The 18854-nt window shown below is 45.4% G+C and overlaps 1 protein-coding gene across 4 annotated transcripts in view; it reads left to right on the forward strand.

Annotated features, from left to right (window-relative positions):
- The window catches only part of fam184ab (family with sequence similarity 184 member Ab), an 80457-nt gene that overhangs the window by 1387 nt on the left and 60216 nt on the right, over positions 1–18854 (forward strand). The window lies entirely within an intron of this gene.

The raw sequence follows: 18854 nt of genomic DNA on the forward strand, positions 1-18854 counted from the left end.
TCACATGAGAACAGGACGTGAGCAGCGTTTGAGTTTCATGTTCTTTTAATGCACATTTCATACGACACATGATCTTTAGGGGCTGATTAAGAGGACTTGGTTGATTGAGACTTTTTTCTGTTTGCTTTGGCTCAGAAGGATTTGAGGTTTCTACTCTTAAGCTGCTTTGAGACTCACACTGAACTCTGGACGTTCTCCTGGAATTTCCCCAGAGGGCCTTTGTGTGAGGAGGCAAATGTCCGAGTGAGTTGTTCCAGACGATCTCTGGAGTTTTCCCCTCCGTAAAAATTTCAATAAACTGCAGCGTGATGTTGTCCTGAGGATTCACTGTGAATGTAAATATCTCCGGACCATCTCCTGCATGGCCCCTCATGTGTGGAACGTCCTTATCTGGGCTTCCTGTCTGAAGACGGCTCCACTGCACCTGTCGGCTTTCAAGGACATTTCAAACGCTCTCTCTCTCTTTCTGCCTCGAGGATCAAAGCTTTCATCTCTCACTTTGCAAATGACAGGGTTGCAACTTCTAACAGAGCACCCCCCCCACCCATCTCCCCCCCCCCCCCCCCCCCATCCATCACATTCACTCTGTTTGTGGCTCCGCTGTGTCAATAACCTCAAGCTGGACGTCTACCAAGGGCCTCACATGTTTCCAGGTGGCCTTTTGGAGATGCTCCTCTTCCATCTCTTTGCCACTGGAGGGTTTCATCCCCCCCCCCCCCCAGGACTCCCACCATAAGATTTGTTATATCTCTTTGTGCTGAGGGAAGTGGTGGCTGGGAAAAAAAGGAATCATAATTCAGCCGCCTTGGGCTCGAGGTGCAGTGTGGTCTCTTTAAAGTCACATTGAAATGAAAAAAGTCTCTTCACCTCGATAGTTAACTCTCCATAGAACACGCAGTGTACCCACAGTGTGTAGAAGCAACTGACACAGACACATTTTTCTGATAAATTTTCTGGCTTTTTAATCCATAATTTAAAAACGGGCAGATTTAATATACAGTCCTGCCTCCTCGCTTTACAGACTCCATAGTGTAATCGAAAAACCTTCCATCCTCTAGTCTCTATCAGATATCACAAGGAAGAGGAATCTGGTTTAATACTGTATTGTTGTTTCATAAAGAGGCAATTAAATGAAGCAGTTTTCACATGTATTTGTGTAAACACGATGCTTTAAAAGGGTTATTTGCAAATGTAGACGTTTCACTGGTTTTACAGTGGCAGATTGGCAACATGCAAAACCATTGAAAACCTCTTTAACTTGAATTAGTGATCACTTCGTTCTGGAGTTAATCCAGAAAATACTAAAGCCCAATAAACCAGGAGGCTTCTGTTATAACTAGGTGAAACTAGACTTAGAGTTGTTGTTTTGCAGAATAAAATATAATGTAAATACATTTGCTTTAGCCAGTTTGAGGTTTGATTTGTGGACATGTATCGACGTGCAGAAATCAAAGAAACGCCAACAAAACAATGGCAGAAGACTGGTAGACAAAAATAATGCACAAAACACTAGAATATAAAATGCCTCCCCAGCTTAATGGCACAGACACTAATGCCTTTTGTAAATCGCTGCCAAGGATTAGTTGTACATGGTGATACTTAAAACTCCAATATGAACATTGAATGCATCATCAGGGAGGGGGATGCAGCTGAGTTGAATCATGTTGTGTGTGTGTGTGTTTGTGTGTTTGTTTATCCGGATCGCTGCTCTGCAACAGGACGGTGAAGTGTTGACGCTGCACATGTTGGACGTGTGTGACACTTCTCAGTTTAGAGGCTTAAAATAAAATAACCACGAGGGCGAGAAACGTAGCGTCTCTGAATATCTATCACACCGATGTGGTCGATGTTGGCGTTCAGAAACCAAACGGTTCATTTAAATCGTATTGTACGAGTCACGTCCCACTCGTGTGATCCTGGTAGCTCCAGAGTCTTGTTGTATCGGGCCACAGTGAAGCAGGGGACAGACATCTGCTCTGGGCGGACCACTGATCTCTGTGGACTCCGAGCCGCGATCAGGAATAAACCGCGACCCTGAAGTCTCTGTGACTCCTCCCGGGCTGATTGATTTCCAGCTCGCTGTGTGAGAGTCGTCCTCGAACCCAGCGAGAGTGATCGACGCTCCTGAATTTTTCATACCTTCTTTTTTTTTTGGGGGGGGGGGGTGGCCTACTTTAGTCCTGAGTGTCTTCTCGTGTTTAACACTCGTCTGTTTGCAAACTGGGATTCATCAAGAATCTCTGAGTAGGAATCTCTTGCTGTTTCATTCTGGCCCCATTTTCCATTTCATCCCATCATCGGACTCGTCGACCAGCTGCTCTGCTGGTTCCCTTCACCTCCGACCTGGATCTGAGGCCTTATCCACAGTTCCCTGCTCAGACAGTCACTCGGCCCACTGATTGATAATTCTCCCGTGGCTGTGAATTCCATGATTTGTGCCCAAAGGACTTGTTTTATTTATGACTTCTTGCAGTAATTTTTAATCCCACAAAGCTGCTTTCTGGCCCTTTTTGTGAAGTTCGGGATTTGCATGGATTCCACTGTCATGATTCTTTTTTTCTAGACGGGGAGGGAGGGGGGGGGGGGGGGGGGGGGGTTATACTCTCTGATGCCTTTGCCTTAATTCCGTGCCTCCGTCAAACAGGAGCAATGTAGGGTTCTCTGCTGCTATGGCAACACGTTTCATATAAATTAGAATTCAGGGCAGTGGCATGTACTGGGAGAAGTGGGAGAACTGGGCAGAGGAATATTCTCCTTCTTATAAATGCTGATTTTGTGGCCTGTCCACAAGTGAGTCGGGTCTGAAGTGTCTGGATGTTGTCAGAGCTCCGGGAAACCGAGAGGGCAGCGTGTCATTCTGCATTGTCAGGAGGACGCTTTATAGGCAATGTATTACCTAGCTCAGTGTGTGTGTGTCTGTGGTTGTGTGCGTGTGTTTGTGTGTGTGTGTATTTCATCAGCAATGCCTGACTGACTCTACTGTTGAAGCAAGTCAGAAATAGACCTCTGAGCTCTCCATGTATATTTCCGGACGAAGAAATTGAAAGAGACAGAGATAGGGAAATACTGTAGTGTGTCTGTTTGTGTGTGTGTGTGTGTGTGTGTGTGTGTGTTTTGTGTGTGTTGTGCCCCAGTTTCCATAATCTCTCAACCTGCCACTGCACCATGGCGTCATCGTACACGTAAACATTGGAACACAGCAGTATTTAATTCAAATGTAAAGATTGAATTTTGAAATAAGTGCTTAAGATCTGTGAAGCTCCGCGAAATATCCAGCGTCAGTCATTCGTGAAATTGTTCATTTGTTTCAATATGTGGAAGCTCAGATATTCTTCACCACATGGATTCTGGCTTTTTATAGTGGGAAGCAGCTGCACCAGTGGAAAGAAACTAAACTGGGAATGTAGTTCATGATTATTTCATCGCTGCGACTACAGACTCTCTGTTGTGGGTCAAAGCATAAGGACTCAAAACATGATCCAGACGAGAGCACAAGAGGATTTCAGGTCATTCTCTGATTGGGTACGAAGCCATATTCTGACTTATCATCCTCATTTTAATGTTTTGTTATTGTGTTTTTATTCATTAAGTTAAGTGAAGCTCCTCTCGTCTTAATTCTTTGAACCAAAGACCCTAAAAAAAGAAGAGAATTCTCACAACCTGCTTTCCAAAATGAGTTTTTACAAGTTCTCTAATTTTATAATATCCCCAATTTTCACATTGCGCCCAAGGGTCTGTTCTGGAAAGAAGCGATTCCTTTATGAATGAAATATGTGGAAAATACTGGCAGATAATAATAATCATGTGTCCCATATTTTATTCAGGGTAATGTGAAAGAATGAGCCCATTTATTGCTTTGAGCGACTTTACAGGCTGAAAAACACAAACATGCTGTCATCGCTTGGCAGCAACATGAAATCCAAGATGCACGTGTTATTGTGTGTGTGTGTGTATGTGTGTGTGGGTGGTGTGTGTGTGTGTGGGTTGATGCCATAATCCAGGGGTGGCAGTGCAGTCATCCGTGTCGCCTGGTCAGGGTTAGAGAGCAGATGGTCAGAGGCACACGACTCCAGACTCAGGAATTGAGTTCAGGGCTGATCGGGATTTGCCTTCGCGATACCGCTCATTCAAAAACTAAAGCGTCAATTTGTGTTACAGTTTGTGCCAGGGTTTAAAATTCCTCATTCGGAAATATGTCTATTAAATTATGCTAAAACCAGATTTGGAATACACGAATATTTCCTGCCATGCTATTCCTTTGGCAGAGGGACAGTAACTCCTCCGGCTTCGAGCTTCCCACCTGCTTCTCCTGTTGCAGTATTTCTTTCACCATGTATTTCATGGCAGAAGCAGCGTGAGATGAGCTGCTCTATTTGTGTGAGTGGTGTGAACGACGCAGGGCAGCACAGACGACAGAGCGGGACGAGTGACATGTCATCACGAGCTGTTGTTTATCACAAGTGAGGACGAGTGATGTCGCTGTTTTTGCTCCTGTGAGTCTTTTCTGGAGAGATCGACTCTTCGCAGCCGGATGAAGGAGCCGGGCTGGAAATCAGAGTTTGTAATCGCTAAATATAAAATTAGGTGAATGAAAACACACAGGAGATTGGTGTGTGTTCGTGTGTCTGTGTGTGTGTCTGTGTGTGTGCGTGCACGGCGGCCTGCTGATGCTGTGAGGAACACAGCTTATTAACCTCTGCAGGATGCTCCTTCACTGATTGTCACAATTCTCTGTCAGATTTCATTAAGATAAGCTCCCACGATCACACACACGTGCACACACACACACACACACACACACACACACACACACACTTCCTCTGAAACACACATGGAGTGAGACAGGCACAAAGATAGGGAGTCGGAGAGAGAGAGAGGAATATTAGCCTTAAGCTCGATCCAGTACAAATAAAGCACTGGCGACATGCCTGTACACACACACACACACACACACAACACACACACACACACACACTGGGTCATAGATTTGCAAGGTGTGTACCCAGGACGATCTGATGAGTCATTCTAAATGTTTGACCTTGGATTGTTTCCTGCGCCTTCGGCCGACCAGACGCCACATCGCTACGACTCGGCTACTCACTGTGGCCGCAGCCAATCACGTTGCAGCAACAGGCGACATGTGAGGCCTCACCGGTGACTAAAGCTAATGTTTGGTTTTGGGAAATGTCAGTGCTTGAAATTGCAGATTTTATTTTGTACATATTGTTATATGGAGTAATAGTGACTGTGTTTACAACTATTCATCTTATTCTGATAAAGACCTTTGATTATAGAGATGCTTATTCTGAGAATGACCTTATTTGGGTTTAGGGAATTGGAGAAAGACAGTTTTTCTGTGCTTCATCGAGCTTCTTGAACTAAATGTACGTTTTGATATTTGAAACGTCTCTTGGAATCCACTCCGGGCATGAGAGGGAGAGAGAGAGAGCAGGTTTACATCGGCTCAGACCGAGAGGCTGAGAGCAAGAGGCTGATCTTGTCATCGGTTTCTCCTCGGTGAGGAACCCTCGGGTGTTTTTACACCTGTCTGCTCCTCTCTCCTCTCAGGCTCCTCTTCCTCCTCCTGGTGTTATGTCCCTGCTCTGCGTTGTCCGGCAGAGGAGGAGGAATCTGTCTCAGCTCCGTGAGGCTCGAAGCTAAAGCAAAAATAAAAAAGGTAAAGAAACAAAGAACAGGCTGAACATGTTTCCTTCAGGACTGAGGCGGTAATGGTCCAGGCCGGCAGTTTGTACTCCATCATTGCTTTGGCACAGAAACGGCCTGAAACCAGTTTGTGTTTGGGGGGGGGGGGGGGGGGCTTTCAGGTGATGTAACGGCCGAGCTGAAAGGGAAGCAGCAACAGCAGCTGCACACAGCTGATTGTGTTTGTTGATGTTTGAAGCATCAGAATAGAAAACGCTAGATTAATGAAGCCTATCTGCATTCTGCACGTGTGCCGCTCTCAAAGAGGAAAGATAATAATTCATCACTAATATGCATGATTGTTTTTTTGTGTTGCTTCAATGTGTTGAGCATTCGAACAGTTCTACTTGATTCTTATCAGCGATCACTCACGTTGATATACAACACACAATTACACATTTACACCGACACCAGTAATTCCAATATTTACCAGATTAAAACAATATTACGATTAAGATGCTGCCATATTTCCTGATTAGCTGAATAAGGTCAGAATATGCAGAATATGAATTAAGATGTTTGCATCATTTAGAATCTTAGTCACATTATAATACAAACAATCTGTGTTTTCACAGATTTCTGTGACATCAACATTTGTTCTTTACCATCTGCTCGAGGACTCATGTTCTGGGTTTGATGTGTAAACAGGTTGGATGATGCATTGTTGTTGTGAGTTATAATTTAGACAGTAACATGTAAACAGGAATATGAATTGAATATTCTACCTGCAGCTCTATTCAGAACACGGTCAATAGTCGTTATATTTCTGTTACGTAGAAGTAACTCAGATCCTGAAATGAATAAAATACAGAAAATAAAAAGTGTATCAGAGGTTTGTGCGTCTGTAGGATTGTGTTAACGTGGATGGAAGACGCTGCATAAATTTGCTCGTGGCTGCATCTGGCCGACTGGAAAATCCATAAACAATCCATCATTAATGACAAGTGTGGGCCGGGCGTCTCTCCGCCCGTTCCACTTCTACATCAAACCATCTCCTGCTCCTGTTTATCTCAGCCATGCCGGGATGTGCCTTGACTTACTATGTGGTTAGGGTACAAATAATACATATAAGAGAAACTAAACTATTAGCAGACAGTATTTTAAACGTGTAAATAACCGAATTGGTGAATTTTGAGGCCTAGACGTCCCGTTTAGACGCCAGCCCACACGTTGAACCAGGAAAGGGAGATTGTTTGGCAGGGTTAGGGTTAGGGTTAGGGTTTCAGAGGCAGCTCCGACTCGTTTCTTGGCAGCAGCAGCAGCAGTGTGAGTCTGCACTGCCACCAGGGACCGGTCTTCACTCACCGGGTTCTCCCTCTCCTGATGGCAGAGCCAGACAAAGACCCGGTGCTTGCTGTTAACCCTCTTCTAACCATTAACAAGAGCATCATTCAGATGGGTTCTTAAAGAGGAACAGATGTAGCTACAGGCGGCGGCTTCCACATCTGCTGACGGAGATGAAAAGACTTGTCATTATATTTTATTCATGGTGCAGGGTTTTACTGTATTTCATTTACTGCCTCCAAATGTTAACGGTTGATCCTTTGAATCTATTTATCCTGAGATTCTGTGATAAATACACGGCCGGTCATAAAAACAGATTTTTCAAATATCAGGGTTTGATGAAATTTTTAACATTTGGGTCGTTATGCATCAAATCCCATCTGTTGACACCAAGTTGTTTCCAAATGTGTTAAATGTTATGGCCCCATAGAATTTAGTATTTCACTTCAGTGTGAAAACCTGGAAAATAAAGTTCGGTTGACCTCTACAGACCCGAGGACACACCAGGATAATGAGATCCAATCCAGAACGTCTAGACACAAACATAATGGGAACTGAAGTCCAGCAGGTGTTTTGTTTCAGTCCCTAAAGACACGTTGTTATGTTGCACTGGATGAAAAAGCAAATTGAAACACAGACTTGTGACCTGCAGCAGGAGAACGAGACTCTTCCTCGATTAGACTCGTTATCATTTTGACCAGTTCGAGCCCTTTTGCTGTAGAAGGAAGTTTCATTATGGATGGAGCAGGAATCACAGAAGCTTTATCTGTTTCACTGGCTGCACAATAACTGAATAAACTTGGACTATCTATTGTCCACTTTACAAAACACAAACTATGACCAACAACTGTGAACAAATTTGTATTTTTAACCAATTCCATATTAAAACTAAACCCAACGTAGACTGGTTCTCAAGTAAAGTCTCTTTCTCCTCATGAAGAGAATTCTTGATTAAATATAAACAGGTTAGTTTGAGGATGAGTTCTTGTCCTCTCTCTCTTTCTTTCCTCCTCTCGTTTTGTCTTGCCCTTTCTTTCTGTTTCTTCGCCCCTGAAGCCTGTCCCCATCTTGGCTCTTTCTAAAATTGGCAGGCGTGTTTCCTCCTCTCTCGTCCCCGTCCTCTCTCCGAGTGTTTATCTCTACGTCCTTCCCTCGAGCTGAAGGACGTCCAAACAACAGCGCGGCCGGCTGTGACTTCACCCGGCCCCGGGTCTGTCTTCCTCCTCAGATAAGATGAAACCCAAATCCCTCCGGGGACATTTGTGGGCAAAGCAAATAACAGCACAGTTACTTGACACTTCTGCCGTCACCGTGAAGGAAGTTTAGAGTTGAATTGAATATGTTATATTTGGCTGAGGAGACTTTGGAAGTGAGCGAGTGAAAAAACACAAGAACAGGAGAGTCATCCCCTCTTCCACTCCATCTCCTGTTGCCATGGAGACGCAGTATTTCTTCTTTGTGTGCAAATCATCCGTCGAGCCTGCCGCGTGTGGAAAGTATGTTTGGAGTTTAAAAATAAATACATATTCCCACCATGCATGTCAATTTAACAAAATCAACATTTCAGGCTTCTTACGTTAAGATCCCAATATTCCTTTGACCTTTTACTGACTCCATTTTATACTCAGTTGAGTTATTGCAGATGATTTCCCCAAATATCTCTTTACCCTCGGAGCCCTGTGACCTGTTTCCTCTCTGAGTGGCGCCCCCGACAAACCCACGACTCAGCGTTTTCCTTCTGAACCAATCACCTCTCCATCTGCTGCTTTATGTCCAATCAATACGCCTCATTCTCCAAGAACGCCGACCTTGCTCCTCTCCTCCTCGGGACTCGCAGCAGGTCAGATATGGCTCGGATTAATTTCTTGTTTCCTTGCCATTTGTTATTTTTCACCTCACAGTGGAGGTTGTGGATCTAGAGACGGACACGTTGGACTAGATGTTCTGCTAAGTCATGAATATTAATGCAAATATACATATTTAACAGTTCTAAGGCCGACAGAGCTACGAGGTATCACAAGGAATATGCTCGGCCTAGAACTTCTTTTTAAAAGGTAGTTCCAGCTTTGAGGTTTTATTTATAATATAGCAGAATTTCATGCTAAAATCTCTCTCCCCCCCAGTAGCTCAATAACACAGCTTCATTATCCAGCGATCTGTGGATTCTCCCTGTTTCTACAAACTAAACTCTGGTGTTGACGTTGGCAGCTCTCAGGTCAGAGCAGCTGACAAACCACAAGTGGAATCACACAACATTCAGCTGCTTCTCGACACAAACAAACAAAACACACAGCAAGTAGTGATGCAGCTGTGTCCTCCATTGATTATTCAGATGTGATTTGGAGAAGTTTTGTTTTCTGTTCTGTCTCCACAATGTGATGAGATTATCGATTATTTTAATTCTCACCAATTTAAAAAAGATGCTCTCTGTTAAAAATCAATGCTCGACAGAATCTGGGATGAATCAGTTCATATTACCTCGTAGAATTTTGTAGCTTTGTTGGAGTCGGTGTAACATTCAAGCTCATGTTTGATTAAGAATCCACATATGTCGTGTTTTTGATATTCTCTGTTGGGAAATGAGAGATTGTGCAAGAACTTAAACACAAAAAAGGGACTATTATATATATTATGTACTTGTATTGTGTGTATTGTATTATTGGATCAGATGAAGGATGAGTCCAAACATGCTCAGAGTGCTTTGTGCTGCATTGTGTGTATGAAAGATGATATCTCCAAAGAGTTAATCACCATCATCTCAGTCGCTGCAGATACATATCTTTTATGATGTCACCAAGAACGTTATCATTCGATTGACAACATCTAAAGTTTGCTTTGTGTAATCGGGAGCTGATCCTGAGAAATGAAAGATAAACACCTTCACCTTGGGCCTGAGACTCAGGAGCGAATGAGCTGTTCATTAACGTTAAATCCAAAAGCAAACCATCTGCATCACACAGCCGCAGCCGAGGATAACTTTTTAATTATTCTTCCCTGTTGAAATTGTTGCAGGGAGTTTAATAACAATCTTTCAGAAAGTCTCCTGTTCTTTGCCTACGTCAGTTCATCAGTGGATATTTAACAATATACTGAATACTGTCAAAATAACAAGATAACACACAGGGGTGAGAGGGTAAGAAGAGTAATGTCAAAGTTTAAATCAACACCAATAACAATATGAAACCAATAGATCTGATCTTTTTTTACAGTGTGTGTTTATGTGCAGCTGAATTCAGGCGAGAAACTCATTCTGTAAAGTCACAACTAATCTGTAATCTGACTATTTGTGGTATTTATTTTCGAATATGACCCGATAGCAAAGTTTTGCTTTATTTCCTGATGGTCAGTTAATCCTTCAAGTTGTTTTCAAGCAAAAATCTAAAACATTACAACTTCTTTTAATGATTTTTAAATAAATATCTAGATGTTGATTAGATTTGTTGGTAAAAATATACAAATCAAACACGCTATCATGGGATTTTTGGATAAATTCTAAAAATCACTATATTTTATAAACAAAATCATTCTGAATTTATACAAATAGATGTTTTTACAGGTGTAGATTTGTTTCTACTGGTTCCAGTGATGCAGTCAGTCCGACGCTGCAGGTGAAGTGAAACCACAGGATTCACTCACACAGTCACACAACCTGACACAACATGAAGAGTGAGCTGGAGGAAAACGTGTTTGTGTATTTTTTTCTGTCTAGACTGTGGATTTGCCCCAAATTCAAATCTGTGCTGCCAACCCAAGCGCACCCCCCCCCGTGACCCCGCCCGCCCTCTCGGTGTTAATACCACCAGCTCGCCAGTCAACACAATATGTGGACAGTCAGCGGCGGTGGAGTCGCAGCTTATTACCGCTGCAGCTGAATGTGTGTCTGCCTGCGTCAACAGCTCCGGCTCCGTGGGCTGGTTCACGCTGCAGCTCAGCAGGTGAGCTATGACATCCGGCCCTCGTCTTCTTCATCACGCCATCGAACCGACGCACACGGCTGTAACGCTGCTGCCCAGCGATCAGCGTGTGCTTCTTCTTCAACTTGATGGAGTCATTACGAGCACACGTATGTGAGACGTGCCCCAGTTTTCAGGCTCTTGACCTCCTGCCCTGTGTGAACGGGCCTCGCTCGCTCCGATGGCGTCCGTAAAACGATGACATCACACAGACGCACTGACTCATGAGAGGCTGAGAGGCGGCGGGCGACGAGTGATGGAGACGCCGCCGCCAGTGAGGACGGAATTCAGTTACGCTGTGTGAGCGAAGCCGGCAGGAAGCTAGAGAGAGAGGGAACAAGCTGTGGGAGCCGGGGCCGCGCTATTCTTACCGCTCGCTCCGTAACGATCGGCTCGTTCATTCATCACGTTCTCGTGTGAGAGGAGGACTGAGAAACTCCAGCACCTCCTTCCGACTGCAGCCAGAGACGATTCAGGAAACTACTGGAGGTGAAAATTCACAATTGGAGACGCACAGAATGAGTAAGGAGACGCTGACCTTTAGCCCCCCCCCACCCCCCAACCACCACCACCACCACCACCACCCTGGAGCTGTGATCTACAGCGTGACACAACAGAAAGTGATCACACCTCAAATGATTTCCTTGCTCCAGCAGAGGTTGACCCGCTGCTGGCAGAGGACTGGGAATCAGACGCAGTACGGGAGAGGACCGGTCTGAAGCGGGGGGGGGGGGGGGGGGGGGGGGGCTCTGTGTAGGTGGCACTGAAATAAAGATAATGGCAGTGAAAGGCTTTTTCATGCTGTTGCTTTCAATCTGACATAAAAAGAACCAACGTGCCTCGTGGAAACAGGAACACAAAATGAAACATCCATATTTCTGGCGATTAGGACTTTATGACAAAGATTGGAACATTTATTGAACTAGTTAATTGATAATTAACAATCAGCCAATGCAGCAAATTCAAATCCCGGAGTATTTTCAGACAGGATTCCAGAAGGATCCCTGTCGTCATCTTTTTCTGCAGGTGTTAACACAGACACCTCAAAGCTGGCATCTCAGGCTGGGGTCAGGTTAGATCAAGCTGTCGTTTGTGTGTCTGTCTCAGTGTGTGTGTGTGTACCCGGTTGTATATATATTTGAAGCAGCTGCATTGTGTTTAGCCCCGGGGCCGGGCTGGTGTCGGTGAGGGTTAGCCCACGCTGCGATGGGAGACAGCTGGAGAGAGAGGGAGGGTCCACCGGTCAAGCCGGGCGCCACCTGGACTCGCACACAGACACACACGTACACGCACTAAAAACTCACACATAAAAAACACAAGAATAAAGAGTCAGTAACAGTGTGTCACCGAATGTTCTGCCAGCAACAGACACACCGCTATTGTTCGTCCAAGTTTGAAATGATACTCGGTAGGAGGTGAGGAGCCGGAGGGCGTGAAGATCCAGCTCAGAATATAAGCAGATCATTGAGAGTGAGTAAAAACTCAAGGGAACGACTGTGGGTGGTCACACTGTCAGTGGGAAACAAAGGCGAGTGTCCTGAGGAGACATGAGACAATGGATTGTTCTTAACGATGTACATCTCAAGCTATAGTCAGTGAAATGAAATGTGCTCTTAAGACAGAGGGAGACGGAAAGTCAAGGTGTTCAGGTTCAGGCTCAACCCTGATGTGGAAGATCCCAGTTTGTGGATCCCAGGACCTTGAAGAAAACCCAGTTAATTGCACTGGATCCTCGTCACACCTTCTCCAGGGAGTTCACCCTGCTCTATTCTGATATGGATATGATTTTAATATCAAATTGAATAGGTGTAATGCCTAATGTGTCTTGATAGAGACTTTCATTCACCAACAGGGAAATCATGGCAGTTGTAATGTTAGTTAATATTCGTATGATTAGTTTTTCTCTTGATTAAAACTGAGAGACCACTGGTATCTCACATGCCATCAAACCAAACAGCCACTCAGACGCTCTCAACTGGTTTGAGACTGGAACTGGTTTCACTTTTTCCAGAAGTGCAGTTTTATAATAGTTTCCCGAAGTTTTGAAACCTCCGTCACTGAGACTACTTATTAAAGACAGACAGAAAGAATTAAACTTTCAGAGTTACAGTCTTCAAATCCTCTTTTATCTGATCAACAGTCAAGAACTGTTCTGTGATCAGCAAATCCTCACAACAAGAAAGTGGAGCCGGAGAAAGTTTCATATCTTTGTATGAAAAATAGGTTTAAAAAGTTACGGCCTCGTTTTCTGTCAAATTAATTGACTAATTGCTTCAACTTCTTTCCATTTCTTTCCACGGTGTTTTTTTAAAAGTTTTAAAGCTTTATAACCATGAACTATTTATACTGTAGCTCCTTGAAATACTGAAAGTTTTCTGAATATATATCCGTACAGAAAAATGTCGCCCGTTCAAGTATCCCACAGTAGAAAAGAAGGAAAGATAAGCGACAATAGCCAAGAAAACTAAAAGTAAAAAGACTAAACCTCGAGGCTGTCTGCACCAAATTCCTCATTTAATTATTCTGGCCAGACAATTATTGATTCTATTCATCTTGGACCTTAAAAAAAACCTTTTTCAGAAGCTTCTATTCAAGTTGTTTTGTCGGGGAAAACGATCAAAGTTCGTCGGAGGGATCAACCTTCGAAAAACCTGCATCGGTCAAAACCTGGACTCGAGCAAACGACCTGTGAGACATCAGGGAGCGAGCCGAGCGAGATTCACTTCATCAGGCTCAGAGTGGATTAGAGAGCCAGAGAGCGTGGCTCCGGGCCTGTGCTGCCTGCCGGTGACTCATCTGACCTGATTCTAAACAGCAGGAGCTGCAGAGGCATGAACACACAGAGAAACACACACATCCATCAGCTACCTGTCAACACACGACATGAGCACATACGCTTTCAAATCGCAACAACACTGATTACACAACAAGTGGCTGAGGCCGTGGTTTTTATATGTAGCACAGATTTCACATGTCCAGCGCGGCTACTAAATATTTCATCAGTTCTGATTCATTAAGGGGAAGAATTCACCGATGGATGGAAAGTGTTGCCAGGAGGAGAGTGAGGAAGTGAGAGTCCTGTGAGTTCTAGCTTCTGCTCTGCAACCATCTCAATGTTTGACGTTTGGACAAAGTGGAGTACTGGGAGTCTTTGGACGCCAGCCCCCCCCGGGGCCACTGTTTTCTGAATTGCATGAAAACAACAGCATGTTCAGTCCAGACATCTCCAGAGGGTTGAGATCCCCATGTGGGTTTGGCGGAAGCTGCAGAATCCCACTGCGGTATTTTGTTTTCAATGGATCTCATGTGAAAGACGGCAAAGAAGAAATCTGGAGGTGGCTAACAGGAAGCTACAGGAACCCCCCCGAAGCTTCACAGACATTAGGCCAGTCCCCCCATCGTCTAGTCAAAGGCAGGTCATTGACAGGTCTTACAGGAAGTGGACACCCGGCGTCCATCTTTAAACACACTGGTTGTTCTCAGACCCACTCGCTCGTCTGAATCAGTGATGTCACACAGCGAGGCTCCTTCAGCTGGATGCCGATAATCCCGGGAGTCGACGTGTCCGTTCCATCAGCAGGTCTCAGTGGGGGGGGGGGGGGGGTCGGCTCTGACTCTGCTTCATGTGAGGCAGCAGCAGTAGATCGGGGTTTTGAACATTATGTGTTTCCGACAGCTTCACCCGCTCGACTGTGGCTCACATCGCTTCTGGTTTTCACGACAGCACGGAGGACAAATTCAAAATGAATGTTTTCTGAAAAGTCCCAAATCTCTGTGACAGTCGTCCAGCCGCGACCGACACACGCTCGCTGTACAATTCATTTCCCCCAATCACTGGGGAGGCTTAATTGGCCGCTGTCGCTCCCCCGCTCGTTCAGTCATCATCCGTCTACAGAGAGTCCCTGCGTCTCCCTGCCGGCGGTTAGAGAGCACCTGACGGCCACCTCGTCCGCCCACCGCACCGCTTCCATAACTCACCGCTCTCGGGCGCGTGCGTCACCGGCTGAGGCGAAAATTACAGGATTTGAATTATAAATATGTTCAGCCACTTATCTCTCTCTCTCTTTTTTTTGTACCTGTCATTTGTTCATTTCTGCCCCTCGTCACTCTCTCTCTCTCTCTTTTTTGTTCCTGTCATTTGTGCCCCTCGTCCCTCTCTTTTTCTCTCTCTCTCTCTCTCTCTCTCTCTCTCTTGTCACTCTCTCTCTCTCTCTCACTCTCTCTCTCTCTCTCTCTCTCTCTCTTGTCACTCTCTCTCTCTCTCTCTCTCTCTCTCTCTCTCCATCACCTTTCTCAACCTCCTCCCGTTTTCAGAGGCAGCTGTGTCTAGTTGCCATGGAAACGGCGGCGATAAGCCTCGCCAATCAGACGAGCGTTTGTGTGTGTGTGTGTGTTTGTGTGTGTGTCGGTGTGTGTGTGTGGTGCATTTGAAAGAGTGTTTTAGTGTTTTTCTCCCTCCCTCCACTCTCACCTGTCTGTGCAGTGTGTAATTACGTTCTGCCCACTCAACTCTAAATATATTTCAACCTTCACCGGCCACTTATGGAAACTTCAGCTGCAGCGTCGTGTTCGGGACAAAGCACAAGTTGCAGAGTCCACTTCCTCCTGCTGCTGAGGCCGCTCTCTAACTTCCTCCACACTCCACGAGCAGTCGCTTGAGGGAGAAGAGACACCACCTGATTTATAATGTCGTGAAAAAAGACCTAAGAACTCCGTCGGCATCTCTTCGGCTGCCGCAACACGACCTCGGAGGTTTATAGGTCGGGAAAGAACCAATTTAATTTGGCTGCAGATTCAAATCCTGATTTCACAGTGTGTGGAATCTGGTGCAGATCCAAATAGAAATCGGGATGTAGTGAATTTAAATGTAGTTTCTCCAGGGGACTGGAGGTACCGCTCTACCAAGTGTCCGCTCTATATTCACTGTTGATTCATTGACAGGCTAATTGGACTGGTTGGCTATGTCTTACCTGTTTAACAAGCACAGCTTCACCCAGGGATTAGGATTGCATTCTTATTATCTGCGTTAAAGCCTGATAACTGCTTCCTTTACCCCCAGAAAAGCACGTGACCACCTGGATGTAGCAAGCGGTCGTTATCTTACATCCAGGATTCGATCAATTCCTGTTTATTGATGCACTTCTTGTTAGCCACAGATCTCAGGCGCTCTTTAAACACCAGCTGTGGCCCGAGGCGAAACATTGTCTGCTGATGAAATGGGAGAATATTTGTTTCTGTGAATCCTAAATTTTTCATCCAAGTATTCCTTTTTAAATAAAGAGAATATTCTTCTGAGGCTGCAGCTCCAGTGTCAACAGTACATCACTGATGCACTGGTACTCCCTGGAGGGGGGGTGCAGCTCTTGCCCTCCAGCTATCACGAAGAAGACCCTGCAGTCCTGCATTTCAATGGCCTGAATTACCAACAAATGTACAAACATATTTGTGATTCCGACACTGTTGCCCATAATCATAGTTTTGCAAACATTCTGCCACATGCATCTTTTCCCTTCCTGCCGCGGCTCGAGTCCCCGATGGAAACAAACCAGTGGGAAGAGGATCTGTACCCACCCTCTACAGCAGGGGTTCCTTCAGGAGGATCAGCTCTGTGGGACAGTTGGTCAGCTCTGCCTGTCTGCTCGCATCTAACATCAAACACACAAACACACACACAGACACACACACATGCACAACTCTTGCTTCTCTATGTGGTGATAGGTAAAAAGGAACCGGGCATTTGAGACCACAAAACCCCAGTGTGACACGATGCTGTCAGACTTGTGTGTGTGTGTGTGCTGCTGGAGGAAGAGGGGGTCACGGTGGAGAGGAAGCAGAGCAAAGGGAGGAGGACGACAAAAGGGCATCGACCCCCGATCGACTGCATGTGAAGCGTTAATGGGTCAGAAAGTGTCTCGGGTGCTTCTCTCCCCTGCTGAGCTGCATTAGTCTCTGCAAGCTCACCCACCACCACAACGAAACCCTCAACCAGTGGGGAACTCTGACTGGAGAGCGAATTGTAATGTCTGTAAAACTGTTATTTCAATGTAAAGGGGTGGGGGGGGGGAAACACCAGCAAAATACTGAAACATACTTCGACGCAGCATGAGGTTAAATCCCAGAAAGGTCATGTCTTTGACTGTCCAACCAAGCAGCACGTCTATCACACAGTAAATACCCAGTGTTGTGTTAACATTAGAAACAAGCAGGCAGGCGGAAACCTGGTGAAAATCCAATGCTGGACAAATATTCTCTCACTTCACAGATAATAGAAACGGTTGTGTTGATAACTCGTGTGGACCTTCTGTCTTCCACTCGGAAAATGGATTCCAAATCGTTGAGGGAGTTGATAAAGAATCAGAATCAGAAGAATCAGTATCGGCACTGATATCAATAATATCTTATCCATTCCTTTCCGTAGCCCACAGTCACCAAGACAAACACTTTTTTCCTTTTTAATCACAGAGAACCGAGGTTGTGTTGTTTTCTCTGTGCTGTCGGTATCTCAACCCAATGATCTCCACACAGCCTTCAGTCAGAGAAGAAGATCTTTCTCTGTCCGAGATAATTTCCCTTCTAGACCAAACACTCCTCTGTCCAACCGACCGTGTGCCTCACAGGAGCGAGGAGGAGAGAGATGACTTGGGGGGGGGGGGGGGTTCAGGCCGTCTCATCGGTTTTTATCTGGGCTTCGGCCGAGGCACCTGTCGTCTGTTTCCTGGAGCCGTGGCGTTTTTTATCTGCCAGCCTGTAGAGGAGGAGGGACAAACACTGAGATTAGGATGCGAGCTGAACTGCTTTAGTCACAGTGGTCGGCGGGGGGGGGGGGGGGGGGGGGGGCTGCAGCATTTGTTCTGGGATGACTGGTGTGTGTCTCTGCTTTGGACAAATGTATAACTTGATGGTAATCAATTGATGAACCGTCCTGCTTCACGTCCTGGAAAGATATGTGTGAGGGGTTAGTCAACACACAGAGATGCACACACATACTCAAATACAACATTCTGTGTGTGTGTGTGTGTGTGTGTAGCATGGTCCTCAGTCCTGACTGATCACAGTCAAATGTTCAGAGCCTTGTTCTCCCTGTGAACTGAACGCATGGGGCCACAATGCTGCAATTAGCATGACCACCAGTCCACCAGCCCACTGCACACACATCCCTCTCCCTCCGCCCGTGGATGGATGAATACGTGAAGGCTGCAGCAGTGATCATTCCCCGTTCCGTGCAGCCTATTAAGCTGGAATTTGCCTCGCTGCAGTGAACTGTGTGTTCTGAGAGATCGCTCACTGATTTCTTTGACTGCTACAGAATAAGAATCAAGGAGAGACAGGCCGATAAAAGTTGCTTCAAGCCGTACGTTTGATTCCTTCCTTCATCAAATGTCCCTGAGGGCTCAGGGAGAAACTGTCTGTGCAGAATCAGGTGGGACAGATGATTGCAATAATTAAAAGCAATCCGTTCCTCACCTCGTTCTAGAGGATCTCCCAAAATCGATTTGGTTGCGGTCTGGATGTTTTCAGTGCCAACACAGTGAAGCTTCCACTAAATTAAAACACAGACTTCTCTCAGGGCAGTTGGAGGAGAAAGCAGACAGAGCTGAAGGAAGAGGGACATTTTCAAACGTGGACAAATTGACCTACAGCGTTACTGAAGGTTCTTATCATGAAACGCGGAACACTAAAGTAACACACTGTTCTCGTAGAAAGGGTTGTTGTGTGTGTCTTTTGCGATACCGATGACCAGTCACCTTTTTTGTATATTTCATCAACATTTGCAACAAGGCTCAATTCATTTTCATAAACTCCACCTGCAGCCGAGATGGAACAAAGGAGCAGATTGATGGAGACTGTTTCTAATCCTTCCAGTTCCTCAGTGAAGCTGCACACGGCCGACTGCAGCTCGCTGCGAGGGACTGC

The sequence above is a fragment of the Platichthys flesus genome, chromosome 18 (assembly GCF_949316205.1).
Source record: "Platichthys flesus chromosome 18, fPlaFle2.1, whole genome shotgun sequence".
Lineage (NCBI taxonomy): Eukaryota > Metazoa > Chordata > Actinopteri > Pleuronectiformes > Pleuronectidae > Platichthys > Platichthys flesus.